Raw genomic sequence first — 21,852 nt, 5'->3', positions numbered from 1 at the left:
AACTGTCTCAAACTCTTTCAGGTGTCTCCTAGCATTAAAATGCCATTTCAAGTTGATTTTTTGGATTCATAACATCTTAAATCAGACCCTTGTTGATGATGCTGAGGATTATTTATTAAACCGTATTTAAAGTTGATTTTTTGTGGTCTAGGGGAGTAAACAATCATCTTGCCAAAGGCATAAATGTGACTAACAGGTCTCAGCAGGCCTGAGGCTATTATTACTGAGTGAACTTTAGCTTGGGTGCCTTCACCCTGCATACACTCACTGCAGTTAAGCTGTCAGTCACCTCTGTTATCCTATTAGTCTGCTGTAGTTGTTGCAGTTATGGAAACTAGCTGTAGTGATCCTCTAAGTAAATTTAGAAAGGAAGCCTGCAAGTGAAGGCATTTTACGGATCAAACAGCTTCTAAACTTTTATCATAAAACCTTTATGGATATTATAGGAATATTACTGTAGAATATTAGATATTTTATCAATCAAAGCTTGTAATAAAAGTCACTAATTCCCAGATTGTGTTTAATAATATAAGAGCATTGTAGTTACAGTTAAGGAAGAGAGATATTAAAAATGGCTCATAAATGGAGATGAATTCTTTATTGCTGTATAAGAGCTTATTGTTCATTCCTGCAGCAATAAGCTGGAGGCTAACAGCAGGACCTGGTCACGCATGCCAAAAAATCCTGATGTGTGTGTGTGTGTGTGTGTGTGTGTGTGTGTGTGTGCGCGCGTGTGTGTGAGGATGCTGAGGGGCGTAGCAGTGTATGTGCCCCTCATGGTCAGCGCTCAGGAATTAAAATGCATGCCTCTCATTGCCCGGGAGCGAGTAACGGTACGCGTCAAACAGTTCCCATCCGCCGCCTTCGCAGAAAAACGCATGGATGTGCTTGTTTCAGGAGGGGAAACCTCCTCTCGGTGTTTTCATATCCACACAGGCAGCGATGTGAGGTTGCCAGTTTGGAGCTTGTTTTCCCCTTAAACTGGACCCTTCAAGCTGTGACTGGGCCGATTTCCTCGCTGTTGGTTTCTCCGCGGAGCCGCTGCCACACCGCACGGAGAACAACTGCACTCCACTCGACTTAAAGTGAGTATCGAAACAATGCTTTTAACCCTATACACTGCTTTAGTATCACCTTATGTTCTAATAATAGCTTTTAATCTCAGTGCCTTAAACTGAGTAGCGCACATACAGGCTTAAAGTATTAAAGTGCTACTGACCAGGTGTTGCACTGTAACTTTCTTCTGCAAAAATGTACTTAATTACTAATTTTAATGAATAGATTCTATCTGGCATAATACGATGACAATAGAAATACACAGCAGGCTTTTCTTGTCTCAGAAATTGTTTTTTTTATGTTTACATCACCCCTGCAGTTTTATAAGAATAGTTCTTAGTGCTTTTAATTGATTGCATAATTCACATCCCTGCTCTCAAAGTCTAAAATAACCATGTTTGTGCATCGATCTCTTAATTTTGCACTCAGCCACCTGCTAATACTGTAATGTCAGGCAGTGCCATGTTGAGAAAAAGCAACTCCTCTTCTTTTTGAGGGCTGGTTTTGATTTCTAGGCTTTAGATTCTTCGGTGGGGGCTGCTGGCTCATGCACTGCTCCACTGTCTGACTCCCAAAAAAGGCTGTATATATGAGCCACTGTGTTTCAGTGCTGGACCATGCTTTGACAACTGTTGAATGTACAGCAGATGTGCAGAAAAAGGATACTGTGCTGTTTTTCTCTGGTGTCCTGGAAGCAGCCTCATTAAGTAAAACAATTTCCTCTGACAGGAATCCTTTCAATTTGTTGTAAACATTAATCACTGTGTGTTTCATTGTCGGTGTAATATCCCCGTGTGAGTAAACTCCAGCTTTATGGGTTATGAGTTTTGAAATGATCCCCCTCTGTTGTGTATTTTCCATGAGATGTCACCTCATTTACTAATGAAGGTGTCTGCGGCACGCTGGTTAATTTTCCACTGAAACCTCTCCTCACCATTATAAATAATAAGCAAGTAGAATACATTAGCTCAGCCGGTTCCTCATCACGTCTCCAATCAGATTGGATGTCATGACCTTGGGGGACTGTGCTGCAGTATTGAGAGGGGAGGCAGGCAGAGATGGAGATGGGGTGCTTTGGTGGCATCCATTATCAAGGAACCCAATTACATCTGGTACAATGGTAGTTGCCATAAGCAATTGCCATTTGTTACACCATATAATAAGGAGCTATTTTGAGAGGAATGTCATAATGTGCATTTTAGTGCAGGCTCTCTCATCTGTATATACATTGTAATTTAAAAGATCTACGTGATTCTTCTGAACGGACGTCCTTTGTGGGCTCCTCTTAACAATAGAGCATGGTAGAAGCAATGAGTCACTGTGAATCATGGCAAGGAAAAGTCTGACGAAACTGCAGTCGCTGGTGTGCTGCTGTTTCCACTTCAAAGCACGCCACGCTGAACGCCTGCGAACAGAAATCCATGAGGGCACCTAACATCATTCAAAGTTTGTGCAAGTTTCTGTAAAGATTCAGCTTCCAGTGTTAAGATCTTCCCTGCGAGGTATTTCCTCCTCCTGTCTTTAGCTACTCTGGCGTGGGGGCTGAGTTAAGTCAGCGCAGGCTTTACTGTAATCAGTTATTCAGCTCGGGCGTTCAGACTCCCAGTCCCAGACAGAGGAATCCCCGTGGTTCACCACAGACCCAATCAGACCCTTTAAGTACATGGCTCTCCAACAAGGTCTGGGACCAAGACTGCAACGGCAAAATTGTTTCCAGTCCCTCGGGTGGTGGTCTGCATGTGTCTGCAGAATGTAGAAGTATATTTCACTAATAGTTTGTGTCTTTTGTTCAGGCCTCTCTGCTCTGTCTTTTTCCTTCATACTATTCCCCTTGGACTTCTCCCTGCCTTTTTGATTTGCCCTCTGTTTCCACTTAACAGTCCTGGCTTTTTTCCAAGAAACACCTCAGCACCATTCTTTTTTTTTTTTTTTTTTTTCAAGCATGAGCAGACTTTTTATACTCTGGACACACATGGAGAATTCATGGCATTTACTGTATGTGTATGTATGTGTGTGAGCATTTATGAAATGACTTTATCTTTGCTACATTTTTGCCACTTGGGAGGTTATCGCAGATGATTACAAAATGACAATTTAAACACGACTGCCTTCGCAACAGAGAAGAAGACGTCTTGTGATTGCTGTCGTAATCTTTCCCCAGCTCAATCAGAGACGCAGAGACTTCATATCACTCCTGCAATTAGGCTCGTCAAATTACTGCATGTCTTTTATCTGTGACTGCTTGTTTGATAATGCTTATTGGCAGGTGCCTTTGGAGAAGCAGAGGAAGGGAATCCACAGCTGGTGCATTTCAAGGGGGATAGATGCATTATGTAAAACCATACTGTTCTGTGCAGCAGATGTTTCCTCCTTCTGATGGCTAGCTCAGCTACATAACCATACATCTCCATATCGCATCCTCAGGAGTTTCTCTTTTCTCCATTTTAATGGACAGATGCGCTGTCCTTGACTTTCATCATTTTTGTTGTCAACCTGAACCATTCTCTGCAAATTGTCCCCTCACTGTCCTAATCGTTTTCTGTTGCAATCAATTAGGCTGAGTGTACATCACTCTTTCACTGCAGTTTGCGTAAGTGTCCTCATCAATGTAAAGCCTTTTCTGTACCTTTTATTCTCCTTATAGTCATGTTGACAGGCCTTGAACATCTACGACCTTGTCAGGAAAAATGCCTTCATTACTTACATAGAGACTTGCTTATACAAGATGTATGCTATACATAGCATTCACTCTGCAAGGATTAATGTTACTCTCTGCATGTTTTTTGTAGTTGCTTCGTTTGTCTTCAGTAGGATATTATTTTGCAGCTGAAAAGGAAAAAAAAGATTTTGTCAGTGAGCTTGACATGCGTCCTTTCTGTGGGTTTATTTGAAGGAAAGGCTAATTGTTATGCCTCAGAGGTCCATTGTTAATTAGAAGTTATCTCGGGCAGCTCTCACATGGTCACTGCTCTAATTGGCAGTCAAAGCTGTGTACCACCTGGCCTAGCCTTTAACTCACCAGGTGCTCCCAGCAAAACCGTCAGCCCTGGCATTATGTGGGTATGGCCTCTTAAAACCAAACAGACAGCGAGAGAGGAAGAGGGAGAGAGAGGTACGAAAGGAGAGGAAAAGACAGTGAAGTGTGCGCAACATGCCGGCCAACTTTGCTAAAATGGCGGAGCTGCAAAACAGCAGTAAAAGGTTATTTCATGCTATGTAGTTAAACAAGACTTTTGAAGCCAGCAGGAAAAAAGGTTCAGAGAAATTAGTGTAATCTTTTGATGCACACATCATCATACATCACACCTCTTTGTTTCAGATTTCTAATACCGCAGGGGCTGTGAGGTGGCAGCACATCAACACTCTGCACAGCCTGTGCAGGTTTGTTTACCTGTGTTTTGTGGGAGAAAAAAAAAGTTAAGCCCATGAATATGAACAATAGCTGGCATTGGAAAGGCTTTAAGTGTTTGTCTAGGCATCTGGCCATACATGGGAAAGACAGGATGATGGCACAATCACGAAATTAAGTCAATTTTACCGTTCACGGAGAAAGATGAATGTCAAAATTGATTCAAGCAAAATATTTTCACCGTTAAACAGAATCCACATTAAGTGTTTTATTCAGCGTAGTTAAAACATTAAGCTGGAGACAATCGAGAAAAGGCAGTGATTTAATCAAAAGATAGTGAAACTGCTTTTCACAATGAATTGGAAATTCACACTGTGTATCCTGAATAGCTTGAGAATCTTTTACATGTACATGATTGAGAGTTATGTTGTTTTTGTTTCTGCTATGGGAGATAATTCACCCATGACTCTCATAAATCCTGACTAATTGGTCCAGGACCTTGGGAATCATAATGTTTTGTCCATTCAAAAGGCCAGACAGGTGTGCCCTGTGTATAACACAATCAAACCGCTGATAAAATGTGCCTTGTGACACTGTGCCTCATAAACAAAAAACCTTTGTCTTTTCACACCCCAAAGTCAATGGGGTTATTTTGTCTTGCCGCTCCAGCATCTAAAGTTCACACTAATTCCCCAATGTGTCATCCCTTTGTTCTCTGATCACAATGGGAATTCGAAATGTAAAGCAGATCTAGACAATGTTCTATATCTTGATGGGTAGAGCAGAGAGAAGTGCGCTAAACATGCTTTGTAACTGTGTTGTGCTAGCAGCCTTAGGCAGAATATGTTAACATTGTACAGCTGAGCAGAGGATGATCTGGATCCGTGTGATTTGTTGGTGTTGCCATTTTGTTTTTTTTTCTTCCACTGTTGTGTTTAGGACTAGAGGTGTGGCAGCATTTTCTGATTTCAGCCTATACATACTATATGCACAGTATATGTATACAATACTTTCCCGAAGAGACAAAGAATCCTTTCCAACATATATAGTTTGTGTTTGATCAGCAATTCAGCAGCAGCAACAATAAGTAATTACTAAGCTGCAAATAACAATTAAAAAATACATAGACTAATAGACAGGCTACAAAGAATAACAGAAATCATTGCCTTATACATACTAATCATAATAAACAAGCGTATCACTGCTATAATTACTGACAGTAGAATCATTACTTCCCCTAATGCTCCACTGCTACCATTGTTAATAACAGTTCATTAATTAAACATACTATGGAAAATAGCAGCTCTGTTCTGTGAGAAGGACTTCTCCTTGACTGGACCCACAGAATTACAGAGTGTAGTTTAATTTTGCTCTGGAGGTCATTCCAGGAATAATGAGCAGGGGAAATGTAAATACTCCTCTTTGCTTAACTGCTGGAGCACTTAGAATACCTGAGACGAGCCAGTTTTGAGATTTAGCCACATAATGAGCTACTTATATAAATACAAGCAAGAAGTAAAATGGTGTGAAAAAGAGGCTTCCATGCTATGTCAAAAAAAAATTATTAATGTATGTGATACATCTAAAGTTTTCAGCTGTTTTCAACTCTTTCAGCATTTTTTAGAAGTAGTCTTGGGGAAACATGCAAAAAGACACTTACTGGTTAAAGAGTTAGTTCACTGTTTCGGGAAATACCATTTGCTTTCAAGAGTGAGATGAGAGGATCCATAGCAGTCTTGTGTTTAGCCTAGCCTAGTAAGTAAACTTAACTTACTTACTTACTTTACTTACTTTAGTAAGTGAATTTTATTCATAAAGTGTCTTTCAAAACCAGAGTTACAAGGTGCTGGACAATGCAAACAATTGAGAAAAAAAAGAAAGTGAAAAACAGGAAATATCAATATAAAAACAATGAAAACCATAAAACTACACAGATGGTAAACACACAAGTCAGATATAATAACAATAAAATCAATAAAAGCTACACAAGGGCAATCACACATTACGGGACACAATGCTTATGAAACAGGTGAGTTTTTAACAGCTTCCTAAAATCTTCTTAAATCGACTGATGAGTGTTTTTTATAACTAGGGGAAGACAGTTCCAGAGGGTGGGGGCCACAACTGCAAAAGCATGATCACCTTTGGTTTTAAGCCTAGATTTCGGGACAGCCAGAAGGCATTGGACCTCAGTGATCTAACTATGGCCAGGGGGCACAATAATTCAGAAATATAAAATGAGGCCAGCCCATGTAGTGCTTTATAGGTAATTAAAAGAATTTTGAAATCAATTCTACATTCTTTGTGTAACCAATGGAGATTGGCCAACACTGGTGTGATGTGTGACCTACATCGTGTATTAGCTAACAGTCTGGTGGCCACATTTTGGACTGACTGGAGCCGAGACATAGAAGAGCAACTCAGGGTTGTGAACAGTGAGTTACAATAATCAAGACAGGAGGAGACAAAAACAGTGATTTTTTCCAGGTCTTGAAAGGATAGTATAGCTTTGATTTTCGCAATGTTTCTTAGTTGGAAGAAACAGGATTGGACCACTTTCTTTATGTGCCACTCAAAGTTCATGTCTTGGTCAAAGAAAACTCCTAGGTTTTTTGAGGCTCGCTTAACATTTGCTGCTAAAGGACCAATACACTGCTATATTTTCTCAGAAATGCTCTCAGGGCCTATAATAAGGACTTCTGTTTTGTCAGGGTTATCTGACATCCAGTCCGTGATAGCTGTTAGGCAGTCTTGCAAAAGTGAAGAGATCGCTAAGGTCATTTGAATTGAAAGAAAAGTCTAGCTATGTATCATCCACGTAGCAGTGATAATAAATACACTTAAATCAAATAATTAGGAAATCAAGGGGTAGCATGTACAGGGAGAAAAGAATAGGACCAAGGACTGACCCTTGGGGTACACCACACCTCAGCTGAGCAGACGAGGAGACGTAATGATCAACAGAAAAACTCCTGTCTGACAAATAGGAATCAAACCAGTCAAGGGCAGTCCTCCCATTGCTGAAGCCTACTAAGGAGAATAGAGTGGTCACCAGTGTCAAAAGCTGCACTTAGGTCAAGCAGCAACAGAACTGAACATTCCCAAGCATCAGCGTGCATTAAAATATAATTTGAAACCCTAAACAGAGCAGTTTCAGTACTGTGCCCCACATGAAAACCAGACTGGAATTTATCAAAGATGTCATTGCTGTCCAGGGCCTGTAAAGTTGTTTACATACTACTTTTCAAGATCTTCGAAATAAAATGAAGTTTGGAAGTAGTTCTGTAGTTACTGGGAAGCAATGGGTCAAGGCTTGGCTTTTTTAAGAGTGGCTGAATAATCGCAAGCTTACAATAATCATGCACACAGCCAGAGCTAAGGAAACTATTTATAATAGAGAGCAAGTATGGTCCTACGGAACTAAAAACATCTTTAAAAAGAGAAGTTGTAACAAGAGAGCTGAAGGAGGGGTGCATTTGAGAGACAATGGTTTTGAGTTCTTCCAATGATATTGGGCTAAACTAGCTCAATAAAGAAACACGGGTCAGACAGTCTACTCCAGGGGAATGGGAAGGCAATATTTTAGACCTTATATCAGTGACCTTGTCCACAAAAAATGATAAAAGCATTTCAGTCATTATTTGAAAAGACCAGTACCGGTACCGGTAATCAAATTAGAAAAATTAGCAACTCTCGCCTCTTTCACTTTCTTATTAAAAGATAAAAGTAATTCCTTCAAGTGAATAAAATGAAGCTTAACATAGACTGGCAGCTAGTCTGGCTCTGTTCAAAGTGAAAAAATACCAACACCTCTAAAGCTGGCTACTAAATTAACATGTATCTTTTTTAACCTGTACTAATCAGAATTGTAAAAACAAAATATTGTGGTTTTAGAGAGTGGTACATGTTGGAACATGTTAAACTGAACAGCAACTTGACTTTAGTCTTGTCGTTCTAGTCTCATCTTGTTGTAGTCTTGTTGTCACAGTGAGGTTGCTACGTTTGGTACCATTGTGCCTGTACACAGACCAAAATCAAAAATTTTAGTTTAACATGGAAAAGACATAGTCTTAATTAGTGCACTTTATAGGGGTTGCTAAGTGTATTTTTTTACTTCAAATTGAGCCCGGCCAGCTGTTTGCCCCTGCCTCCCTGATTCAAACTCTCCTTAAATCTGCATGAACTGATTTTTTGGGCTACTTGGGGGCAGCAGAAACAAGCTGTAAACACATCATTGACATATTATCACAATATGAATTTGATATGGCAAATGTGGTAGCAAACAGCACCTCCAGAGAAACATTAGCATTCATTTGGAGTTGTGTTTCTGGTGACTTGGCAACTGTAAGTCAAATTTTCACTTTTCTTTTGGGTCTGTTTTGTCTCTTTACCAACTGTCTCTTGTTTGATGTTGGCCTGGTAGCATATGGTGGTTTTTTAAAGTGATTATTATTTATTATTAATATGAAAATATTGATTATAGCCACTGTAATGCACAGACATTAAATTTATATGAATTTTCTCATTTCACTCTGACAGAAATTAAATAATATAAGTGCATTTACCAAAATGTTGAACTGTTCCAAAAAGCTATACCTCTGCATATATCTTATATACACATTCACAATGAGGCAGTTGTTTTCATTAATTTCATTAATTAATTTTCATTAATAATTGCTCCAAACTACTTAGTTCCTATTACTGTATAACTTTTATTGAACCGTGTTTGTGTTCACAGTCTAATAGGGTATTCTGCTAAGACTTCCAGAGAAAGTCAAAATGGGCAAAGGTCTTCATCAGAGTACCGCACACATGCTACTTGGCTTCTGTAATGGTTACGAATAATTACTGTCTTCAGTAATTCTGTAATCAGTATTGGAAGTACATCTGGCTGGCTTCTTTGCGGATATACCATGGATATCAGAAGTCTACAGACTCTTTCTAATTTTCTAGTTGTTATTGCCTTGAAGGCTGAAATGAAAACCTATTAAATCAAACTTGATTTTTTCATTTTCATTTGGATAGGCTGAAGTACCGAGCAAAAGGTAAAAATGAGAAACAGCTAATTTCTGACACTGTATTAAAACTGGAAAATGAAAGCTCTTTGCTTATGTAATGGTGAACACCCAGCACTTTTGGTTTTGATAACAACTGTGAACTTCTTGGATAGGTTTCTACCATCTGAGTACATCTGAATCACCGATTTTCCCCCCATTCCTCTCTTCAGACTGAATGAGTTCCCTGCACACTCCTTGCATCAATCCACAGTTTGTACAAATGTAAAAGCACACAATAAAGATCTTCTTTTTGTCTCGGCCGTTCTTTGGTTGATTTGGCCATGTGCTTTCAGTTTGCTGTCAAGTTGAAAGATGGAATTCTTCTTTTACTTGAGCATTGTGTCTATTTCTAGAGGGCAGCTGATTCCATCCCCCTCCACACCCCACCAAAAAGAAGAGTATTTTTGGATTTTTGAATGGAGTAATATTTGGAGCAATTCATCTTCCCCTCTATCCTGACCAGAGTCCCTGTTCAGCCTTGTAGCATGATGCAGCACCAGCACCTGAAGAAAGATACCAGTGTCATTTACAGTTATAAATAGTTTATTGGTGGCAGGCGTTTACGTTCCCCCCTATCAATTTGCAACGCATGCTGTATGTAAAAACATTTTTAGATACAAAACTCTTCATATTTATTAGTAAGTCATTTATGTATGCATGTAATCATTCATTCATTTCAGTGGCCAATTTTTCTGCATAAAAATAGCCAAGTTAGCTAACATGAAATTCGACTTTTCTCTGTGAGTACCTCAACAAGCAACTGTATTATTTTATCTGATTCTATTCATGTAGAAAGTTTGTGATTACACTTGGTCCAAAACATATCTTGTTTAATATCACGTAGACCACAAATAATATGGTATAGATCAAAATTGCAAAAACAATTTTAGATATTTTCCAACAAGCCCTAATATCTGCAGCTGTTCTGAATTTGTGCAGACATTTTTATTATTGGCACTAACTTAAAAAAAACATGGTTTTAGTGTTTAACATTGGCCCCTGTAGGTTCATTGGTGAGTGGCACCATTGGCTCCTCATCAAGTCTTTCAAATTTAAGACCAAAAAGGTAAAACTCCAGTTTCGTCCAATGCTGATGCCTTTCCACATCATTTTGAGACACTGAGTGCATCTTCTTGCATAATTAAGATGAACTGGATGTTATTTTTAGGGAAAGTGGTGTCTGTCTTGCCTGACCGCACAGCCCAGAAACCTTGCAAACATGCAAATGAGCTGTTATATCCATGGAGTGGGAAGCCTCCAGCATACGTACTGCAGTTGTTAATATTGCCGCTGGCCTCTTTGCTTCCCTGATGAGCTTCTTTCTGCAGTCATTCATCTCAGAGGAACCTCCTGATCTTGCAGAGATCCTGCTGCTGTATTACCTCCAGTCTGTGATTACAATTTCAATTGTGTTTCAGGGTGTGTTAACTGACTTGGAAATCTTCTTATTTCCCGCGCTTAATCTCAGCCTTTTAAATAATTGCATATTTAAAATGTTTGAAGTCCTAGATTTAATTAAGACATATAGGATCAAGGGTAGTTTTATATAACAGCCCACCAACTCCAGTGTAATTTTGGTGTATTTGAAGGATATATCATAAAATACTTAAAGGTACTTGTATCCCCTCCTACTCTTGCATTACATTCTTCTTTAATGTGAAGTAACAACCTCAAAAAATGTAGATAGAAAGAAAGAAGAAGAGTAGTAAATCATGAAACTCATGTACTTCAACTCTAGAGTGAACGTATTAGACTTTTCCTGTTTTATAAATATATTTCATCATATTTCATTAAGAAGGCTCAGGGTTTTCTGACTCACATTTAATTTGTTGATGCTGTTACTGCAAACTCAACAATCCTCTATGTTTATCAGTTGTTTTGAATTAAGGATGCTGTATATTTCCACAGTTTTCCTCTAATTATTTCAATAAAAGTAAAAGCAACAATAAATAATTAGTGAGTGTAAATAATATTTCTATTAAAAAGAGAAACTCAGAGCAGCAGAACGGCAAATAAACATGACATGACTCTGTTGTTGAACTGAGGAAATTAGGGCAGTGGAATTATACATTATGCTAAATTTACTAACAACTCTCAATGGTTTTTACAAGGCCTTCCTCCTGAAAAGCCATTATTTGAATAATTTGCTTTTATTTGAGAATTTAGGTTGTCCACAGAAAATACACCTTAATTACAAACTGGGTGTGAAACAATATTAGTTTACCCTGGCAAAGTAATATTATGTAGTTGCCACCTGTAGTTGAAGTAGCTATTTAAAAAAATACAGTGCATTTTATTTCTTTACATCCCTCTTAAAAATTACCATCTTATTCCATGACCTCTTTATCTTCTTTCCTTGTATCTACATATTTTTACTGGTACCAGTATGTATTTTTTCACTGCTCCATACAGTACGTATAATAAAATTTGAATTTATGGTGAAGACAAATTGGTTTGATGTATGCTTGAAAAGGTCTGACACTGTTAATACATTCTTTGTTTTTCCTGAAACAAATTAGTATGAGAAATTCTGATTTATATTAAACTGCATTTCATTGTTTTAACATTGGGGTATAAACACACAGATTTCCATGTAGGTGATACACAGGCAAGATGTCAACATGTGGACAATACTGGGGGACGTCCAGTTTTCATTGTTCAAACTTACATCCAGTGAGGGAAGGGTTGAATTTGCAGCTGGCGGTGTTACTGCCCCTTTGATTCACTGTGGTGCTGGACTCACCCACTGAGCCGCACAGCGTGACAGACTTCATCTCATTTCTTACAAATGGAAGCACAAACTAATGCCGGTGTGGCTTTCAAACTGTGTAGTTTTCATTTTCGCTGATCAAACAGCTAAATTTGTCTGTGAAGCTCGTGTCACAGATGTTGCTATCAAAGCCGAGCTGTAGAGAAAGAATACAGAGTGAAAGAAATGAAACGGACAGATCCTCACCTCCAGTTAATCAAATGACCCGAGTCCTTAGAAAAGAAAAAAACTTGCTCCACTGTTGCACCCAATAAAGATGGGAATCACACCTATAACTTTCTCATCATTCAAGTAAACATACACAATCTCTTTGTCAGATTAGGCCTTGCCATTTCATAGGGGCTAGTAATCAGCTTAAAGGATAATACCACCATTATTGAGTTTTTCCTTATCTCCAGTGGCAAGTGATCTCCTGTATCCAACCCCGACCATTTCACTTTGCTATCTGCACATTTGAATTAACTTATTTTATTGCTTTCTTTGCCTCCTGAGTGCATCAAAAGACTTTGCGGAGACTTAATATTTTGTAGTTATCCAACAGAGTGAATGTGATGGAAGTAAACAAAATGAAAATCACCAGTCAGTCGAGCTTTTCCCGACTGAGCAGCGCTGATACTTTCACCTCCTCCTCATGAAAGATGTTTTCCCATTTAAACATGACCTGAGGGTGAGTTACCATTTCATGGTGTATAATAATAACTGTGACAGTTATTTTATTGACACTGATGTACGCTTGATGTATGGGGGTTGACTGAATTAAAAGAATGCCATTAATTTATCTTATTACTCTATAGTTAGGTAGATGTGTCAAAAATGTTACACATTTGCCTTGCATATATTGATTGTGGGGAAATAAAAGCCTCCAATGCACATGTGCTTATCTGTCAGTACCTTCTGCTCTTTAACGCCTGAAGAAGTCCACTTATTGTAATCTTAATCATCAAAACTCGGTGTACAGTACATTGTCAGCTAGATTTAAAGATGCTACGTTTCATAGCTTTGTCTAGTTTAAAATGCATTGTAGTGCAATTAAAAACATACATATCAAGCACTTCTAATCAGTGTAATTGACAGAGAGAGGTCAGATGCTGAGGGAAGAAGCCAGAGCGAAATACCATTCATCTACATTCAACCTCTTCCTCTTTGAATTCAGAGGAACTTAAAACCGACTCATACTAATTGACTCGTTTAACTTTTACTTCAAAAGAACGTAATTGCTTCTACATTTGCTCACTAATACAGCCCGTATACCCAATGAAAAGTGTTTACATCCATCAGAATCTCTCAAATATTCCTGTCAACGCTGCCCTCGGTGCAACAGAGAGACACACTACTGTTTTGATCCCATATTATCAAGCATGATCACAAATATTGTAGCATGATCAAAGCCTGTGAAAGCCTGTCTGTTGCCCATGACTACTTATTGATCAGTACTATGGGATGTGCATGGCTGCACATTGGAGTGGTTTGAAGTGTTGTCGGTGGACGCATAAAATGAAGCTATGCTGGTGGCAGGGATGTGCTGTAAACTCAAGTGAACACAGTGTCGTATCTGCAGGATCCAGTTTAATCACCATTCTAAGCTGATTCATGACAGTGTACACCATTGCGATTAATATTTTAGGTGGACAAGATCCCTGACAAGGGCCAAAAACACAGAGGAGGCACACATTTTATATGAGACCGCAAATGCGTCACTGTGAAACAGCTTGGGAATTAAAACCCATACCAAAAAAACTGTAGACTATAGATTTAAAACATATTTCTGATGCCTTTTGGAGCCGTATTAAAAGTTAATATGAGTGGAAAGGTAAGCAGAAAGGCAAACTATTCTTCAAACAACTGGAGAGCAGCCTCAGAGGGTTCTTGTTGGAACCTTCGCAGCCCCCCCAAAAAGCCTTTGAAGCGCCCTAAAAGCACCCTACTTATTTAGAGTACACTGAGGGATACATTTACTCAGAATATATGAGCTCCAGGAAGGTACGGCATGCCAAACAGAGATTGCTGACAGAAAATGGGAAAATACATTTCCTGCTAAATATTAAAACTGTCTTCTCCAGAGGATAAGACCTGCATTCGAGCCGATATTTTGTTGCTGAAAGAAATCCCCATAAATTCCCCTTTTCAGCTCAAAGGTAGATTATCTAAGATTTATGTAAAATAGCACCCCCTGCAGGCACAGCAAAATGTGACGAATCAAAATCAAAACAAAGACGACCTCCCACTGTGCTCTACATTTATCTAGAGGACCGGATGGAGGAGGTGAAGTAAATACACCCCAAAGTTTTCAGCTGAGAAGCTTTCATACTGAACATAGACAAAGTTACCAGTACAGGAAAGAGACTCAAACTTTAGTGCAAATATTATCCAACTGCTATGTTTAGCTGTCTATGAGATGTTAACATCTGTATCATACCTGTAAATCCTTTGAGTTTATTGTCATTTACATCTTCACTCATAACAAACTTCCCTGCTGATATCTTGAAAGAGGCTCAAAACTTCATGTTCTGTCTTGTTCCATTACGTAGTGATTCAAATTACGACACAAAATAATGTACAGAGTAAAGTAAGTAGTGCTAAGACTCACAGATGGTACAAAACAACGGCTAACAATGTCAGCCACCATCTGGTTAACTGCTTGTGTGGCCGTTGGAGCTAAAGTGATATTACAAACTATTTTAGTTCCTGCCCACATTTTGTGCCAATCAAATTTGTAGTACTGACATCGTCAGCTGATTATTTCAACGGCGTACAATTCTTCACCAATTAGTTGTTAGTTAAAATAACAAACTAACTGCCTCACTAAACCTGTGGTCAGGTAGTATTCACAGGAGTATTGGTCACTTTATGGGGCTGAACCAAAGCCTAATAAAGCTGCCATGTGTAGTACAGTATGTGCACTGTACTGGATAGGTACTTGAAGTCGACACATAACATACAGAATGCATAGAGAGTAGGAAGAACAGGGGGTCATTGGGAGCCTACAGCTCATATTTGCTCCGGAGCTCTCTAATGGGTTAATACAGCCCTAGTTGTTCAATTGTTGCTAATGATGTCATAGTGAATATGAGAGATATTGTTCATGTTCAAGTTCAGAGTATATATTTTTATGTTATCATCAAAACTATAAGCCCAGCACAGAAATAGAACTGCGACCGCATGTTCCCCAGGCCAATCTTAATGCAGCTGCTACAGCTGAATTTCAGTTGATCCAAGGTGTATGGTGAGGACAACATGTTCATCGAATATGGTGCACAAGAAGGTAATTATCCAGAGGGATTAGAGCAGAGTTAATACTCTGGAAATGTGCTTATTTGTCTGTGTGATAGGGCTGTTGGACCAGTAGACATAGTTGAAAAAAGCAGTAAATCACACAGACAGGTGATTTATTTATTTATGCATTTGCTTGCTTGTTTTCTTTGTTTATTGGCATTTACATTGGTTATCATATTTGGATTAAACAGAGCAGCAATATGAAATGTTGCTGCCTGCCTATTTACAAATGTTATTTGGTATTGATTAATGGATTTTGATTTTTACACTTAGCCATTCACAGTGTCAAGCTTCTGAGGTATATCATTATTTTTCTACTGAAAATGCAATTTTCATTTATTATTAACACAGTTTAAATATCTCTGTAATCCATTAGATGTCGTCATTTACTCCATCAGTTTTGTCAGCTTTAATCAACACGCTATACATAATAGCTGGAAGGGGGATTTTTAAAGCAGAAATTAACAGAGTAATAATACAATTTTGTAATTTTCTGAGAATAAAAAATACACAGTATCATCATAAAGCCCTGTCTGTACTGAGCACTTGGAAATTTTTAAGGACAAGAAAAGAAAATCCAGGAGATTTAAGTGAAGGAGACATTTAAATATTACTTAGTCAAAACCAAGTAACACGAACATAGCCGTGGTTCATCATGAATAATTTTGTTAGCCAAAGTAATGGGACATTTGTGTAATAAGAAAGAGGAGTCTGTAGGACAGAAATGGGTAAAAAGCACACTGGTCTTCAACGCATGCAACATTTAGATGTCTGCCCTTTTAGGTATCAGCTCTGTCTCCCCCTGTCCTGATCCCCCATTTTATGAGAGACATGTCTGCCAAAAAAGAGCTCCAGAGAAATCAAAGGGAGGAAAATGTATCCTGTAACCTCCACTTACAGTCCCATAGCTCACCCATAAAAAGTGTTCTGTTTGCACATTTTCTTGTGCTACAGAATGAAATACATTTATTTGACTATACGGTTGACATTTATGCAAAGTACTCCATCTGAGGATTCAAGAAATGTACAGTGAAAGGAGAAAAGTGTAGGCAGAAATATTTGTCCACTCTACACAGGCTTAGTAGCTTGCTGGCAAATCACTTTATATCACTTCCTGGTGATTCTTCATCTTGATAAGATGTTGAGTTGATAAAAAGTTATTTTTTTGAGATTTGCTTTGTAACACCAGCTCTCTTATATTTGGGAATTTTGTGTGTTCTGTTTTCATTTAAGTGGAAATAGACAACTTTTTTGCTTTAACTTATCATCATGAAGTAAATGTTGATTGCACAGTGTAATGGCTATAGAATAATGACACCATCGGCATTTAGATCAGTTCCCTATAAGCCTTGCTTTCACTAAGCAATTCTGTCTGCCAGTGGGTACGATCTCCTGGGAAAATGAAGGCTTGATTTACGGCACAAAGGAGATGCGTTAACCATTGTATAACCAAAAGAGGAAGAGGATAGCACTTTTGTTTTCACACATAGCTATCGGTAGCTATTTCTCATAAAAATTTGTTAAGTGGCCAACTTCTTTCTATCGTCTTATTGCTGTATGATAAATGTGGAATATCGCACAGGCAAATCTGATGACACACTACTTATATCTGTGTATGCTTCATTTTAGTTGCATTGAGTATACTACCTGAATAAACTTGTCTTTTGATTTCTAGAGGGCTTTCTTCTTGTTAGCTACGCTAGCTAACGGGACAAAAGCCCTCTAGAAATCAGTTAGCTAAGCGACCAGCCCTACAGCCATAGAATACTGGATCAGTATCCAGTCAGGCTGGCTGTCAGGCTGATCTATTTGTTCATATGAAAATCAATGGACAGAAAATATGTTATTACCGTCTCCGTTGCACAGTTTCTTTCATTTTGTAAAAACATAAACATGCTACAAACCCAGTTTGCTTTTCCCAACAAATACTTAAGAATTTCTATCTGCTTTCATGTCTCCATTATAGACTAAATTAATGAATAAACTCATGCTTTTGCTCTTGTTTTCTTCTAATATCACTCCCCCCTCTACTGCGACACCAATCCCTTCTGTAGTTATTTGTTTGTGCAAAGCAATAACAAAACTATGTTACTACTATGTTATTACTATGCAATGCATATCATTACAATAGCTTTTACCTGTTCCCAAGTTCATTATAAAATTACAATTTACATCCTCAGTGAACATGCTTCTATCTTCTCTCTTATTTCCAAAATGGTTTTGATTATTTCTTGATGGAGCTAGGTTCTGAGGAAAGTGATCTCGTTATCTTTGCGACAGCAGCACAAACAATAATACCACTTGGAAACACGAGGGGGGTAAAGTTGAAAAGTTGTCTGTTTCCACTTTCAGTAGTGTGAAATATCATTGTCACTTATCAATGACAAAACTAAAACCATTGTTAAAAGGTTGAGGTTTAATAGCATTTTATCATATCTGAATCAAGAATTAGATCCACTTATCCAATATGAATCCTTGCAAGTCCCTTATCAAATCCACTTAGTTTCAGCTATTAACATTTTTAAGAAACTTAAAGTGAATATAATCAATATTTTTTACACTAACAATGTATGACATGACAGTGTGTAATATCAGAGGTGTTGTTCATAGTGATGAATTTATAGAGAATCAGTGACTCTGCAGCTCCCCTTGGCTATACAGAGCATTATAGTGAGTTTCTGCTCATTGTTTAGCTGTTCATCTGCAACTTTACTGTTTTGGTTCACTCTCAGTGCTCTCATGTCATCGTATTTGGCTGCAGCGTAAGATGTTAAACATACCTTAACCATTAGAGGGAAACTTCATGGCAGCCCAAGACTGCTCTGCAACCCGTGATATCAAACAGATGAAGTGTGTGTGAATCAGCCAAATGTAATTTCTAATCCATTGACTTGGTTTTCAAATTGGTTCATGTAATTGATCTAAAGGTCTGAACGGATGGACATAAACATGCTCTTTTTGTATTACTTAGTTTTTTCTTTTTCTTTATTTCTTTCAGTAATTGTTTTGCACTTTTAGAAATTAAGTACATGTGGGCCCTTATATAATCAAAAACTAAGAAATCTAATTGTGATAATAATGGAATGCTTACTCTAATTAAGATAATCAGATAAAGACGTCTAAATGATTATATTGCAGTCAGAGTTTTTCCTTTATCTGGTTAACATTGATTATTTGAGAGTATGTCAATCCACTCAGTGATTATAGAGCAGTGGGTCATTTCTCTTGGTCCATCCCAGACCCCTCAGGAGACCCTCCCTGGACCCCCTTCAGTTTCCCTTCCAGGCTCATCCCCTGGTGGATGATGCCATTGCCCAGCTGTTCTGCAGTTCTTTCTCCCATTATGGCTGTGCAAGGATCATTTCTTTTGTAACAGCATACTGCTGCCATGTCGGGGGATAAGCTGTGGGCGATGCAGGTGGATGCCCTAGTGGTGTCCTGGATTACAGACTGTCTTGCCAACTGTCTTGCGATTCCAGGGGCCACCTCAAGGCAGCATACTGTTATCTCTCATTTGTTGTTTTCATGTCGTCCCACCTTAAAGAAAGATTCGCTAACAGGGTGTAACATTGATGAGAATGAAGATTACTTTTAAATTAGTCATCAAGGCAGTAAGATGTCCAACAAAGTTTAAAACAGTCCAGTAGACTGGTTATTAAATGGCTGACTGGCTTCTTAAAGTCTGCTGTCAGGTGGGATTCCTCTGCATTTATTCCTGTGGAGACACCACACCTCTTAATGAATGAAATTATTTAGCTGACATTACACTTTTTATAATATTTCCTCATGGAGCTGGGGACCTTTGTTACATGTCATCTCCCGTTATCTCTCTACTGTCTGAATCTCTAATAAAGGCATAAAAAAATGATGATGATAATAATATTTCCTTACATATAGCTTTCCTGTGATTAATATGTTTGCAGCTCCAAATGTTTCTTCTCTTCAGCTAATATTCCAAATTCAGCAGCCCAAACAAATGTATTTTGCACTCTTGCTCTTGGATTTTTAAAAGCCCAGCATCAGGTGTTATGTAGCTGCACTTTATGCAAATGAGATGAACTGCAGCTGGGCTCATTTACATCTGTAGTCTAAGTAAATACCCTGCTAAATTGGAAAATTGTGGTGGCACAAAATTTTGTGCCGGTGATGGTAATTTGTGGCAGGCTTAGTAGATATCCCCCATGGTTTGAGTTTAGGAGCTAGCAGACTAAGGATGCTGCTGCAGCTCAGAATCAGCATGTACCGCACCAATACAAACTCAAAGCAGCCCCAGTGAATGGCCCTGCATTATTCATTCTTTTTTCAGATACATGAATCTTGTACCTTTTTCTTCCCTATCCCGGAAAATTGATTTATTTCTTACAAAATTAGATATAAAGCTAAATGTTTAGGCATAGAAATACAATCACATTTCAACATAGATTTCATGTGAGCTGATACTATCTCATTTCAAAGGTCCAGAGTTAAAATTAATTAATTAGTCTGAGAATAATATTCTAAAAATACATCCAGTGGTAGCAAAATTGCCTCCTAAATGCAAAAATAACAGCCTTTAGTTATCCTGCTCATTATTGAGCATGATTGGTTTTTAACTCACATGTATTATTTATGTGTTTGTTTTAATTGTGTTTATTTATGTCTAATGTTTTATCTTGTATGCTATCCACAGTTTCTGTGGCTGCAACTTCCATGGTAGTTCACACTCTGCGAAGCACATTGAGCTTCCATCTGGAATGAAATGTGCTATATAAATAAAGTTTTGCTTGCTTGTTTGATTGATCTCTTGGTTGCACACTTTTCCAAATTGCATACTGTTACATATTGATTAAAGTAGTACACACATGACATTAGGTGTAACACTGAATTGAATGCTCTAAAAGTACTTACGCTGTAACTTTGAGGATTTTCAGAGATGCCAGAATTCTCCAGGCAGAATCACTTTTTATTGTGTCCATTTGAGTCCATCTTTGATGTGTCAGTGGTTTGAGTTTGAGCAACAACTACCTGGAGAGGCTTTATAAATCTCATAAGTGTAAGCACAAAATGGTTTCAGGTTATAGTGAGAAAGTGTAGGGCTGTGTTGGAGAAACATCTTGTATTTTGCATTTCTCATCACTCAAGGTTATTCAGATGCATCCTGCGTGTACCTGTGCAAGTAGGATTAAAATACCAATTTATATTAGTAGGCATAAATAAGGATTACAATTTGTTAGGATTTAGATATATAAATTATTAGCATTCAAAGAAAAACCAAGCTCAGCACTTGCTGAATCTTTACTGTATCTGTGATTCACTACTTAGTTAAAAAGTTGTGTTAACATGCTACTATGTTACTTTTCAGAGTTTACTCCATGTTTAATTTATACACTCCTCTACTCTGTGAAATCTCACAAGTTATTACATCAAGTCTCCTTTTATCATTAACTCAGTTTAATCAGATCAGTTTGTCAGGTCAGAGTTCTCACATTCAGAATTCAATTTCTTTTTTCTTACTTCCCAGCATGCATGATTAAAATCCCCAGAAATCCATCTTTTTTTATTTAAAAAAGTGGAGGCAGAAATGGGGGCAGTCTTCTCTCCGATCAGAATTAAAACAAAGTAAACAGTGATGAAGATGTCTCTTTGTACATGAGACGAATTTGTCAGGTATCATATCAGTCAGCACTGTTCCTGGTTAGAATGTGGCTGCTAGCATTATATCAAAAGTATTTCTTGAAATTTAGAGCTTTTCTTTAAGGATATGAAAAGTATTTTTAGGAAATGTGTTTCCCCATAGCACACAATGGCCATATGTCTGTGGTGGTTTGATATTATCATTGTCCAATACTAACAGCTAGAGAACAACAATCTGACATTGTTGGCTTCTGACAATCTCTCTATTCCATAAATGTTTCAGGCACTTGTACAGAAGGGGATAAGATGTAACATTATTACTGTGATTTGTACTGAGTGATGAAGGTCAATAAAGCTCAATACTGGAAGTTAATGCTCTTGACTAACTGATTTTTATCACTGGCTGACTCCAACAAATTCCACCACTTACTGTCCCCAGAACCATGCTGGGACTAAAGCAAACTAGCCATTGGTGGATTTCTGAGACAGCCAGAAGGCTCAGAGTCCATCCAACAGTCCAAATGGCGGTCCAGGCTCGGACGACTTGGGGGGTTCACATTATTAACAACCTGCAGCGGTCCGATAACACTGTGGAAATAGATTAAACGGGGCAGAGCTGGCTGTTCCTCCTGAGGAGGTTCAGGTTATTTAATGCAGCCTGTCTTAATCCCACACACTGTAACTGAAAAGGCTGCCAAAAAAGTCCATCTGTTCTCTGCATATAGGCTTCTCGG

At 38.3% G+C, this 21,852-nt stretch overlaps 1 protein-coding gene across 1 annotated transcript in view; it reads left to right on the top strand.

Annotated features, from left to right (window-relative positions):
* Positions 1–794: 794 nt before the first annotated feature.
* LOC121912494 (CMP-N-acetylneuraminate-beta-galactosamide-alpha-2,3-sialyltransferase 1-like) overlaps positions 795–21,852 on the top strand; it is a 61,013-nt gene continuing 39,955 nt past the window's right edge. Inside the window, exon 1 of the mRNA XM_042434629.1 lies at positions 795–1,085. The gene's annotated coding sequence lies outside the window, so the exon portion shown is untranslated. The remainder of the gene's footprint in view (positions 1,086–21,852) is intronic.

Source organism: Thunnus maccoyii, chromosome 15, assembly GCF_910596095.1.
Source record: "Thunnus maccoyii chromosome 15, fThuMac1.1, whole genome shotgun sequence".
NCBI classification, from domain to species: Eukaryota; Metazoa; Chordata; class Actinopteri; order Scombriformes; family Scombridae; genus Thunnus; species Thunnus maccoyii.
Note: the sequence above shows the minus strand (reverse complement) of the source record. Positions and strands in the feature narration are given on the sequence as shown.